The sequence below is a fragment of the Grammomys surdaster genome, unplaced genomic scaffold, assembly GCF_004785775.1.
Source record: "Grammomys surdaster isolate TR1022 unplaced genomic scaffold, NIH_TR_1.0 126278, whole genome shotgun sequence".
NCBI lineage: Eukaryota > Metazoa > Chordata > Mammalia > Rodentia > Muridae > Grammomys > Grammomys surdaster.
In genome coordinates this window covers 4,822,545-4,834,947 of record NW_021621078.1, presented here as the reverse complement: position 1 = coordinate 4,834,947, position 12,403 = coordinate 4,822,545, and positions in this window count along the sequence as shown.

Sequence of the window (12,403 nt, the reverse complement as noted above, 5' to 3'; positions counted from 1 at the left end):
AGAGAGAGAGAGAGAGAGAGAGAGAGAGAGAGAGAGAGAGAGAGAGAATGCAGTTAGCTGAGGTGGAGCTAGGTATGGTGGTAGTTGGTTCATACATGTAACTTGGAATCTGAGACAGGAAAATTTCTGTGAATTCAAGCTAGTCCTGAGCTCCACATTATGTGAAATGTAAGCAAAGAAGGAGGGCAAAACAGCCCATCCTTGAAAACTCACAAAGCAACAGACGGGATGTGCCTCAGTTGATAAAGTATTTGCCTAAAAAGCACAAAACTTTTGGCAAGATAACAGCACCAGGAAAAAAATGGTGTGCTGGAATATACTTCTAATCCCAGCACTCAAGTAGAGGCAGGAGAATCAGAACTTCAAGGTCATGTCCAGCTAACAACAAAGCAAGTTCAAGACAAGTCTGGGATACCTGAGACCTTATCTTTCATGTACTTATTTATTTTGTGTTTTAAGACAGGGTTTCTCTATACATCCTTGGCTGTCCTGGAATTCACTCTCTGTAGACCAGGCTGGCCTCAAACTCAGATCCACCTGCCTCTGCCTCCCAAGTACTGGGATTAAAGGCGTGCGCCACCACTGCCCGTCGATACAAAACATTCTTATTTGCTCATGGCAATGACTCAATATATTAAGAAAAAAACTGAATTTTGATACAGGACAGAATTTTGGAGGTAAAGAGGACCAACTAATCTGGTTATTGTTAAAGAAATGGTGTCCAGAGAATCTCTGACACAGAATTGACAGAACCAGAAAAGCCAAACTAACTGATGGATTGAAAATGGAACTAAGTTCCAGTTTTCGTCTCTGTTTATGGAAAAAAAACTTGCTTTTTTGAAGCATTCGATTTTGGGAGTTCTCTAGGCATATGGGTGCCAAGAGAAGAAAGATGCTACTGAGTATGGAATACAACCAGCAATTTGAAAAACATGAATTAACTGGGCAATAGTGGTGCATGCCTTTAATCCCAGCACTTGGTAAGGAGAGGCAGGTGGTTGGATCTCTGAGTTCAAGGCTAGCCTGCTCTACAGAGTGAGTTCTGGGACAGCCAGGGCTACACAGAGAAATCTTGTCTCAAAAACAGAAAAACAACCACAACAACAAAATAGTAAGTGGGTGGGTGTGGTAGTATATTCCTGCTATACTAGAAATCTGGATACCCAAGGCAAAGATTTTTGCAGGTTTGAGAACAGCCAAAGCTAACTATCAATTGCCAGGCCATTAGGGTTACATAGTGTGAGATTGTCCCCCACACTCAAAAGTAGGTACATGCTCCACGTGGTCATGGCCGGCCTCTACTCCGCTACTTCTCTTCTCTGCTCTCCCTCCTCTCGCTCTCTTCCCTCCACCCTAAATAAACTCCCCCTCATGGAAAAAAAAAGTAAACACATTACATACTGCAAAGTCAGCCAAAAAATGCATAGTAAATATTTCTGTGTTAACAGATGTAGAAGAATCCCAGGTATGACAAAAGTTTAAGGTAAATGAGTCAAAGTGTCAAAGTAAATAATTGTTTTTTTAAAGATATATATGTTTTTTGGTTTATTATTTTTTCCAGACATGGTCTCACTATATAGCCCTGGCTGACCTGAAACTCACCTGCCTCTGGCTCCTGAGTGCTGAGACTAAAGGTGTATGCCACCAAGCTCAGCTGGGTTTTATTTTAGTTACAATCATGAGTACATGTGCCACATGTGTATAGGTATCCAGAGGCCAGAGGTGTCCAGTTTCTTGGAGCTGGAGTTATAGGCAGTTGTAAGCTGACTGATATGGGTGCTGGGAATTGAACTTGGTCCTTTCTGAAAGAGAAATACATGCTTTTAAGAGCTAAACCATTTTTTTGTTTTGTTTTGTTTTGTTTTTCAAGACAGGGTTTCTCTGTAGCCCTGGCTGTCCTGGAACTCACTCTGCAGACCAGGCTGGCCTTGAACTCAGAAATCTGCCTGTCTCTGCCTCCCAAGTGCTGGGATTAAAGGCGTGCACCACCACCGCCCGGCGAGCTAAACCATTTTTTAAGGCTGTACTTTGTTATTTTTTGCAGTGCTTGTGACCCAAAAGAGGGTTTCTCAAATAGTATGAAAATCTTTTCCCACTGAGTTACATCTCCAAATAATTCTTTTCCTTTTTTCTTTCCAACATTTTTCTTTTTTTCAGATAAGGTCTTGTTACATAGCCCAGATTGACCTGGAACTCACTTTCCCCCATTTATTTATTTATTTATTTATTTATTTATTTATTTATTCACTTTATATCCCAATTGCAGCCCCCCTCCTCCCAGTCTCCCCTTAAACAGCCCCCCTACCTATGCCCCTTCCCCTTCTCCTCTGAGAAGGGAAGCCCCTCCCCGGTGAGTACCAACCTACCCTGGCACATCAAATCACTTCAGGACTGGGCAATCCTCCTTCACTGAGCCCAGACAAGGCAGCCCAGTTAGGAAAACAAGATCCACAGGGAAGCAGCAGAGTCACAGATAGCCCTTGCTCCAGTTGTTAAGGGAACCCAAATGAAATACAAGCTGTACATCTGCTACATATGAGTGTGGAGGAGTAAGGTCCAGCCCATGTATGCTCTTCAGTTCAGTCTCTGGAGCAACCAAGGGTCCAGGTTAGTTGATTCGGTTGGTTTTCCTGTGGAGTCCCTATCCCTACCGATTCTCTCAATCCTTCCCCCAACTCTTCCACAAAACTGACTCTCTGAGCTCTGTCCAATGTTTGGCGGTGGGTCTCTATCTGTTTTCTGTCAGCTGCTGGGGTGAGCCTCTTAGAGGACAGTTATGCTAGGCTTCTGTCTGTAAGCATAACAAAGTATCATTAGTAGTGTCAGGGATTGATTCTTGCCCATGAGAAGGGTCTTAGGTTAGACTGGTCATTAATAGTCCTTCAGTCTCTGCTCCATCTTTGTCCCTGTACTTCTTTCTTATAGGCAGGACAATTTTGGGTCAGAGGTTTTGTGGGTGAGTTGGCGTCCTTATCCCTCTTCTGCCTGGCTACAAGAGGTGGTCACTTCAGCCTCTTTATCTCCAACTGCTAAGAGTCTCAGCTGGACTTCCTCTCAGACTCCCTGGAGTCTCCCTATCCCAGGTCCTACAGATATCATCCTCCAGCCCCACCCCTACCAGTCACCGATTTCCTTTCACTCTCCACCCCGTCCCCTGACTCTGCACGTCTGATCTCCACTCTTCCCCTCCCCATCCCCTCTTCCATCCAGTACCCTCCCTCCACTTCCAATGACTCTTTTATTTCCTCTTTTAAGTAAGATTCAAGCATCCTTGCTTGGGTCCTCCTTTCTATTTAGCCTTTTTGTTTCTGTGGATTGTAGTGTGGGTATCCTGCACTTTATGGCTAATATCCACTTATACGTGAGTACATACCATGGATGTCCTTTTGGGTCTGGGGTAAACTTACTCAGTACTAGCCTTTAACATTTAGAGATCCTCCTGTCTCTGTTCCCAAGTGTTGAAATTAGAGATATATGCCACTGTTAGCAAGAGCCAAAACATTTCATATAGCTCCTCCAGTAACTATATAGTATTTGGTTTCTAGAAGTAAATTAACTTGTCTAGCTAGATTCTTTTTTTTGTTTGTTTGTTTTTTTTTTGTTTTGTTTTGTTTTTTTTCGAGGCAGGGTTTCTCTGTATAGCCCTGGCTGTCCTGGAACTCTGTAGACCAGGCTAGCTTCAAACTCTCGAACTCAGAAATCCGCCTGCCTCTGCCTCCCAAGTGCTGGGATTAAAGGCGTGCGCCACCACCGCCTGGTGTCTCACTAGCTTCTGGATATTTATTTATTTATTTATTTATTTGTGATTTTTTTTTTTAAAAAAATAGGGTTTCTCTGTATAGCTCTGGCTATCCTGAAACTCACTCTATAAACCAGACTGTTCTCTGCCTGCCTCTAGGACTAAAGGCATGTGCCACCACATCTGGCTAGGAAAGATATTTATTGATGACCTACTATTCTCACTGAGCCAGGCATTATGCTACATGCCTTTAATACAAGGCAGGTGGATCTCTCTCTATGAGTTTCAAGGTCAGCCTTGTCTACATAGTTAGTTCTATGTCAGCAAAGGCTTCCTGGTGAGACCTTCCTTGTCTCAACAAACACCCTACTCATTGGTTACCCCTAACAATGACTAACTGAGGGTGTAAGAGGAAACCTCTTCCCTACTCACTCCCTTTCTGCCTCAGAACTACCTCGGTTTGTAAGTGCAAGGTATCTTAGGCTCTGATTCTTACAGAGATCCTGTCTGCCTATTTGTTCCCCCAATAAAGCTGTGCAGTGACTTCAGTCCCTCATTCCCCTGTCTACGTTTCCTTCTGCCTGACCTATCAGGTGTCACACTGGCATATGTATTTGAGATGGTGTCTTGTGGCTCATGGTGGCTTATAATTTCATGTGTAGTTAAATAGATAGATACTGGCTTCAATTTTTGCTCCTTCTGTCTTTACTGTGTGCTGGAATTATAGGTGTATGACCACACACAAAGGATTCTGTGTTCATTTACAGTGATAGATGGAATTGAACCTAGGACCTCCTGGATGCTAGCCAAATGCCCATTTACTGAGCTATATTCTATGTTCTTATTCCCAACCCCCACAACCCCCCCACACTGTGATTAAACGCATATTCCATCAACCCCAGCTATTATTTTTGAGACAGAGTCTCAGGTATCCGAAGCTGCTACTAATCCTCTAGCTTCTATTTCTAAGTACTGGAAATACAGTCACACATTATCATGTCTGTTTTATTTGGTGCTGGGAACAGAACCCAGGACTTCATGCAGGCTAGGTAACAGTTTGCCAACTGAGTTACATTCTTAGGCATTGAATCTTTTTTTCCCCCAAAAAAAATGTTTGAAGCCAGTTGAAGTGGTATATGCCTTTATTCCCAGAACTCAGGAGGAAGAGACATGTGAATACCCAAGTTCAAGACCATCCTGGTCTATGAAATGAGTTCCAGGACAGCCAGGGCTACAGAGAGAAATCCTGTCTCTAAAAACCAATACATAAAACCCAGTCTCTAAAAAGCCAATACTTAAATAAAAATAAACAAAATAAAAACAAAAGGTTTAAATATATATATATATATATATATATATATATATATATATATATATATATTATGTTCCTTATATTTTGGTTGACCTGTCTACTGATTATAAAGCCAGAAATCTTTCCAACCACAAAACTTTCAACCCCAAATTTGTCTTGCCCACAAGATGGAGCAGAGACTGAGGGAACAGCCAATCAATGATTGTTCCAATGTAAGACCCATCCCATGTGAGAGAGCCAACCCCTGACACTATCAATGATACTCTATTATGCTTGCAGATAGGACTCTAGCATAACTGTTTCCTGAGAGACTTCACCCAGCAGTGGATGAAGGCAGATGCAGAGACCTACAGACAAACATCAGGTGGAGCCTGGAGAGTTTTATGGAAGAGTGGGGGACAGAACTGAGCAAGCTGGAGGGGTCAAGGACACCACAAGAAGATCCACAGAATCAACTAACATAGGACCATGGGGGTCACAGAGCCTGGGCCACCAACCAGGAAGCATGGAGGAGCTGGACCTAAGTCCCCTACACATCTGTAGCAAATGTGCAGCTTGGTCTTCATGTGGTTCCTCTAACAAGTGGAGTAGGAGCTGTCTCTGACTCTTGTTACCTGCCATTGGATTCCCTTCCCTATCAGGGTTGCCTTGTTAGTCCTCAGTGGAAAAGGATCTCCCTCAGTGGGAGAGAATGCTGGGACTAGATGTCCCAAGGTGGGCTAGTACCCAAGGGGGGGGGTGTTTCCTTCTCTGAAGAGAAGAGGAGGGTGCAATGGGAGAGGGACTGGAAATAGAGGAGGGAGGACGGCTGAGATTAGGATGTAAAGTGAATTAAAAAATGTAAAAAAGTAACCGGGTGGTGGTGACGCATGCCTTTAATCCCAGCTCTCGGGAGGCAGAGGCAGGCAGATTTCTGAGTTCGAAGCTAGCCTGGTCTACAGAGTGAGTTCCAGGACAGCCAGGGCTACACAGAGAAACCCTGTCTTGAAAAACAAAACAAAACAAGAAACAAACAAACAAACAAACATCTCTTAACTTTAGTTTATTCTCTATTAGATAAGGATAATGATAATACCTTCACAGAGTTATTATGGTTAAGAGAACTGGTACCTAGCCTGAGTGCTGGTTTATACCTGGAATTCCAACACCCAGGAGCCAGAGGTAGGAGGATCACTCAACATTTTAGGCCAGATGCTGGCTGCTATTGCTGTGTGTCCCCTTCTGCACTGTAATTTAGAAAGACTGTATCTGTGTATAACGCTTATTGCCCTATCTACTGTGTAGTGAAGATTAGATACTCTGTATTTGTTCTGCAACAGGGTCTCACTCTGTAGACCAGGCTGAACTGAAAACTCACTCTACAGCTCAAGCTTATCTTGAGTTTGTGATGATTCTCCTGACTCTCCTTCCCAGTTGTGTGTCACTATGTCTAGCTTCATGGTAAATACCCATTACTTTTCTTGTTGTCATTATTTTGAGACAGGATTTCATTTTGTAGCCCAGAGTGGTGCTGAATCTGTGATCCTATTGTCTTAGCTTCCTGAGTGCTTTGTTTGCTTGCTTTCCATGAGATAGGGTCTTCCTATATAAACTAGGATGGCCTTGAACTCGATATGTAGCCCAGAGAAGCCTTGAATTTGTGAACTAATGATCCAGCTGACTCAGCATTTTGTTTGTTGTTTGTTTTTAGTTTTTCGGGACAGAATTTTTCTGTGTAGCCCTGGCTGTCCTGAAACACATGCTACATGTCAGGCTACCCTTTGGCTCTCAGAGATAAGCCTGCCTCTGCCTCCTGAGTGCTGGGACTAAAGGCATGCACCACTAGCTTAGCTAAGTGGGTCTCTGACTTGACATTCTTAAGAATACTGATAGACTTGGTTCTAGGTTATATTCTTTATGCCTAGAAGGAGCCTCATTTAAACTCCACGTGATCCAGTGGACTGTTTTGGCACAGGTCTCAGAATCCAGAAGTCAGAAGCAAGAGTATTAAAAATTCAAGGCCTGATCGGACTACATAGTTAGACCTGGTTTGGAAAAAAAAATCCAGCTAGGCTGTGGTGGCATACTCTTTAATCCTTGCACTCAGGAGGCACAGGCAGGTGGATCTCTGAGTTTCAGGCCAGTCTGGATTATAGAGTGAGTTCCAGGTACACAGAGAGACCTTATCTTGAAAAGCAAAAGCAAACAAATAAACATACAGAACAAGGAAAAAAAAAACAAAAAGAAAAGAAGGCAAAAAACAAACAAGCTCCATGGTCTGAAAATGGAATAAATGTCATTCTCCAAATGACTATGACTGGATATGATGAATGAATGCTTACCAGGAGAAAAATTATTCTGTCCTTGTTAAGAAAGCCAAAGGTGCCAGGCGGTGGTAGCCTTCAATCCCAGCGACCAAGGCAGGTGGATCTCTGAATTTGAGGCCAGCATGGTCTACAGGGCCAGGACAGTCAGAGTTGCACAGAGAAATACTGTCTCAACAAACAAGCAATCTCCCCCCCCGCCAAAAAAGTATATATATATATATATATATATATATATATATATATATATATATGTAAAATCCAATAGGATATAGAGAGATGATTCAGTAGCTAATAACACTACTGCTCTTAGAGAGGAATAATGTTTGAGTCCTAGCATTTCCACCCAGGGGCTTTGAGTCCTAGCATTTCCACCCAGGGGCTTACAGGTGCCTGTAAATGCAGCTCTAGAAGATCTGATCCCCAGTTCTGGCCTCTCTGGACACACACACTGTTGGAGTCTAAGAGTTTCCCCACTAACAACATGAACACCAATCTCAGTCAGACAGGGATGGTTTATTGAATGCATACCCTAAGATTGATTGATGACGGTTGTAGCTCAAAATTTGGGGGCTGAGACTATAACCCTGAACAGGTTTCTATGTCATCTTATAAAGACTAAAACCACACACACACACACACACACACACACACACAGAGCTCATATGCAGGTGCTGGAAGTACTGCCCAGTAGTCTGACCTGACTCAAGCCATTTTAGACATAACAGTTCATATTGACCTTTAATTTGAGTTGTGGAATTTGTTAAGATTAACAAACCTCAAAACATACAGAATATAACAGGGTATGATCCTGGTCTGAGTCAAGTTATTTTTCTGTGTCAATGACTGGCAGGCATGTTACAGCAACAATATGAAATAGCTGTTGGGCATGGAATAAAATGGAAACAGCTATGCTAGGGGAGGAGGCCCCAACACAAACATATAAATAAATCTTTTTGAATCTTTCTTTTTTGAATCTTTCTTTTTTAAATAAAAAAGCAAGCCAGGGATGGTGGCGCATGCCTTTAATCCCAGCACTAGGAAGGCAGAGGCAAGCGGATCTCTGTGAATTTCAGGCTACTTTGATCTACATAATGAGTTCTAGGACAGCCAGGGCTACACAGAGAAACCCTGTCTTAAAAAACCAAACCAAAACATGTGTAGTACTGTTTTGTCTGCATGTATGTATATGTACCACATGAACAGTGTAGTGCTACAGGCAGCCTAGAAAATGTTATATCTCCTGAAACTGGAGTTATAGACTCTTGTCAGCTGAAAAGTAGGTGCTGGGAACAGAACCCAGGTTACTTGGAAGAGCAGCAAGTGCTCTTAACTGCTGAGATTTCTTTGCAGTCTGCAAATAAAATATTTTTTAAGCCGGGCAGTGGTGGCGCATGCCTTTAATCCCAGCACTTGGGAGGCAGAGGCAGGTCGATTTCTGAGTTTGAGGCCAGCCTGGTCTACAGAGTGAGTTCCAGGACAGCCAGGGCTACACAGAGAAACCCTGTCTCAAAAAACCAAAAAAAAAATTTTTTTTAAAGAAAGACATTCAGAGGCATAGATGGGAATGGAAGATCACTGTAATTTCAAGACCAGCCTGTTCTACATAGTGAGGTCTAGATCAGCTAGAGCTACCCATCTTGAAGAAGGGGGTAGGGGTGGGGAATGAGCTCATTGGAGGTGATTGCCTAGCATGCTTGAAGCTTTGTGGTCAAACCTCAGCACCAATAACCAGTGTGAGGTGGGACATGTCTTACTCTCAGCACTGAGGAAATGAAAGTGGAAGGATTAAAAGTTCAAGATTGCCCAGATATACATATGGAAGCCAGCTGGGTCTACCTGTAACCCTATCATATAGAACTTTAATACAAGTGTAGAGTTCTCTTAGAAGACCCAGAATGGTTTAAGTGTGGGAAGAGGTACTGTTTTTCATGGAGGTTCTAATGGGCCTTCCCAGGAAGCACATGTGGCAAGGGCCCAGTGGATGGAGACAATGATGATGCTGATGGTGATGATGGTGCTGATGGTGATGATGATGTTGATGGTGTAACACCAAGAGTCAAGAAGCAAGACATGATTCCCAGAAAGTTCAAGGTCAGCTTGGGCTTCCTTTTAGTCATCCACTCATGAGGAAGTAGTGCCACATTAACTCTCCATCATCCTTGGCTAGGTAATTCTCTTTTGGTGCAGACTGTGCAATGATTTTGAACTTAACACAAACTTACTTCTTTCTTTCTTCCTTCCTTCCTTCCTTCCTTCCTTCCTTCCTTCCTTCCTTCCTTTCTTTTAAATTTATTTATTCTATATATGTGAGTACACTGTCACTGTCTTCAGACACACCAGAAGAGGGCATCGGATCCTGTTACAGATGGTTGTGAGCCACCATGTGGTTGCTGGGAATTAAATTCGGGACCTCTGGAAGAATACTCAGTGCTTTTAACCGCTGAGCCATTTCTCTAGCCCTCTTTCTTTCTTTTTAAACAGGGCTTTGTTATGTGGTCCTGGATGGCCTGGTTCTTGCTATTTTTCTCAGGGTGGTTTCAGTCTCAATTTGGAAACAGCCCTTCTGTCAGCTTCCAAAGTGCAGAGATTACAAATATGCATCACTGTGAATAAATAGTGCCACATCTTTCAAGCTGGGAGCTAGCTCACAGGCCCTGTAGACCAGGCTGGCCTCGAACTCAGAAATCCGCCTGCCTCTGCCTCCCAAGTGCTGGGATTAAAGGCGTGCGCCACCACTGCCCGGCTAGCACTTATCTTTTACTCCACATATCTAAAGATGATCTTGTACTGGGAGCACTGCTGTATGTCTGTAATTCCAGTAATTGGGAGACAGAGGCAGGAGGACCAGAAAGAACTTCAAGGGCAGACTGGGGCTAATGAGATCTTGTCCCAAGACCAGCAACAAGAAGGGGAGCTGGGGAGCTGGCTCTGCAGTTGAAAAGGATGACTGCTGTGCTGGGGAGACTGAAGTCATCCGAGAAGAGGGAACCTCAATTGAAAAACCGAAGAGGCAGGTGGAGCTGTGTGAGTTCGAGGCCAGTCTGGTCTATATAGCGAGTTCCAGGACAGCCAGGACTATGTAGAGAGATCCTGTCTCAAAAGCGAAAAACAACAAAACAAAAAATAAAACAACAACAAAAAACCCCAATCCAACCAAACAAGCTAAAAACAAAATAAAAAAACAAAACAAAACAAAAGCAAACAAGAAAGTATGCCTCCATAAAATTAGGTTGTAAGCCTGGAGGTAACAGCACAGGCCTTTTAGTCCTGGCACTTGGGAGGCAGAAGCAGACAGGTATCTGAGTTTGAGGCCAGCCTGGTCTACAGAGTGAGTTCCAGGACAGCCAGGGCTACACAGAGAAACCCTGTCTCAAAACAAAACAAAACAATACAAAACAAGACAAACAATAACAACAACGAGAGCGATGAGGGGTGGATGGAGTCATAAGCAAGCTATAGGGGGATTTTCCTAATTAGTTACAGTGTTGGAGGGCCGGTTCTATTGCGGGTGTGTCACCCCTGGCCTGGCAGTTTGGATGCTATAAGAAAGCAGGCTGGTTCCAGGACACCCAAGACTGCATGAGAGACCCTTTGTTAAAAAAACAACAGAAACAAGAAGAAAACAAAGTGAGGAAGAGGAAAAAGGAGAAGAAAAGAGGGAAAAAGAAGAGGAGGTGGGGAGAGGGACCAAAAAGGGGAGGGAAGGAAGAGGAGCAATAGCAGCAAGCCGGTTGAGTAAGCAGCACTCCTCCATGGCCTCTGCATTAGCTCCTGCCTCCAGGTTCCTGATTGAGTTCCTGCCCTGACTTCCTTTGATGATGGACTGTGAAGTGCAAATGTAAGCAAAATGAACCTTTTTCTTTCCTATTTCCTTTTGATCATGGTGTTTCATTACAGCCATATAAGCCCTAACTAAGACAGCTGCTCTTGCACCCACATGGTGGCTCACAACTGTCTATTACTCCAGTTCAAGGGGATCAGACACAGTCTTCAGTTCATCAGGCATTCACACATATAAACATGTAGACAAACCATCCACATACATTGACTAGAAAGAAAGAAAGAAAGAAAGAGAGAGAGAGAGAGAGACCTTTAATCCCAGCTCTTGGGAGGCAGAGACAGGCGGATTTCTGAGTTCGAGGCCAGCCTGGTCTACAGAGTGGGTTCCAGGACAGCCAGGGCTACACAGAGAAACCCTGTCTCGAAAAACCAAAAAAAAAAAAAAAAAAAAGAAAGAGAAAGGGAGAAAGAAAGAAAGAAAGAAAGAAAGAAAGAAAGAAAGAAAGAGAAAAAGGAAAGAAGGAAAGAAAGAGGGCTCTCCTGGGCTCAAGAGTTGGGGGGCCGGGTATGCCAGCCAGGAGAGCTCAGTAACCCTTAGGGAACTGAGTGATTAAAGGAGGAATCCGGAGGATAGCATTGGCTTTGATATGTTAAATGGTACGTCAGCTATTTGTCCTGGGTTTGAAACCTAACACATATAAAACAAATGTTTTTTAAATTTTATTTATTTATTTATTTATTTATTTATTTATTTGGTTTTTCGAGACAGGGTTTCTCTGTGTAGCCCTGGCTGTCCTGGAACTCACTGGGTAGACCAGGCTGGCCTCGAACTCAGAAATCCACCTGCCTCTGCCTCCCAAGTGCTGGGATTAAAGGCATGCGCCACCACCGCCCAGCACAAATGTTTTTTTTTTTTTTTTAAAAAAACAGGCAGAAAATAGTTGAGGAATGTTTATAGTTACATGGAAGATACCTTCAGATGTATTTTATATGTATGAGTGTTTTACCTGTGTGTATGTATGTGCTTCATGTGTGTGCCTGGTGTTTGAGGAGGCCAGAAGTGGACACCTGGAATTGGAATTTTGGATGGTTGTGAACCACCATGTGAGTGCTAGGAATAGAACCCAGTGGCCTCTGCAAGAGGGACAAGAGCCCTAAACCACTGAGCCAGTCCTTCAGCTGCTGGAAGACACTTTAAAGATATATATATATGTATGGAGAGAGAGAGAGAGAGAGAGAGAGAGAGAGAGAGAGAGAGAGAGAGAG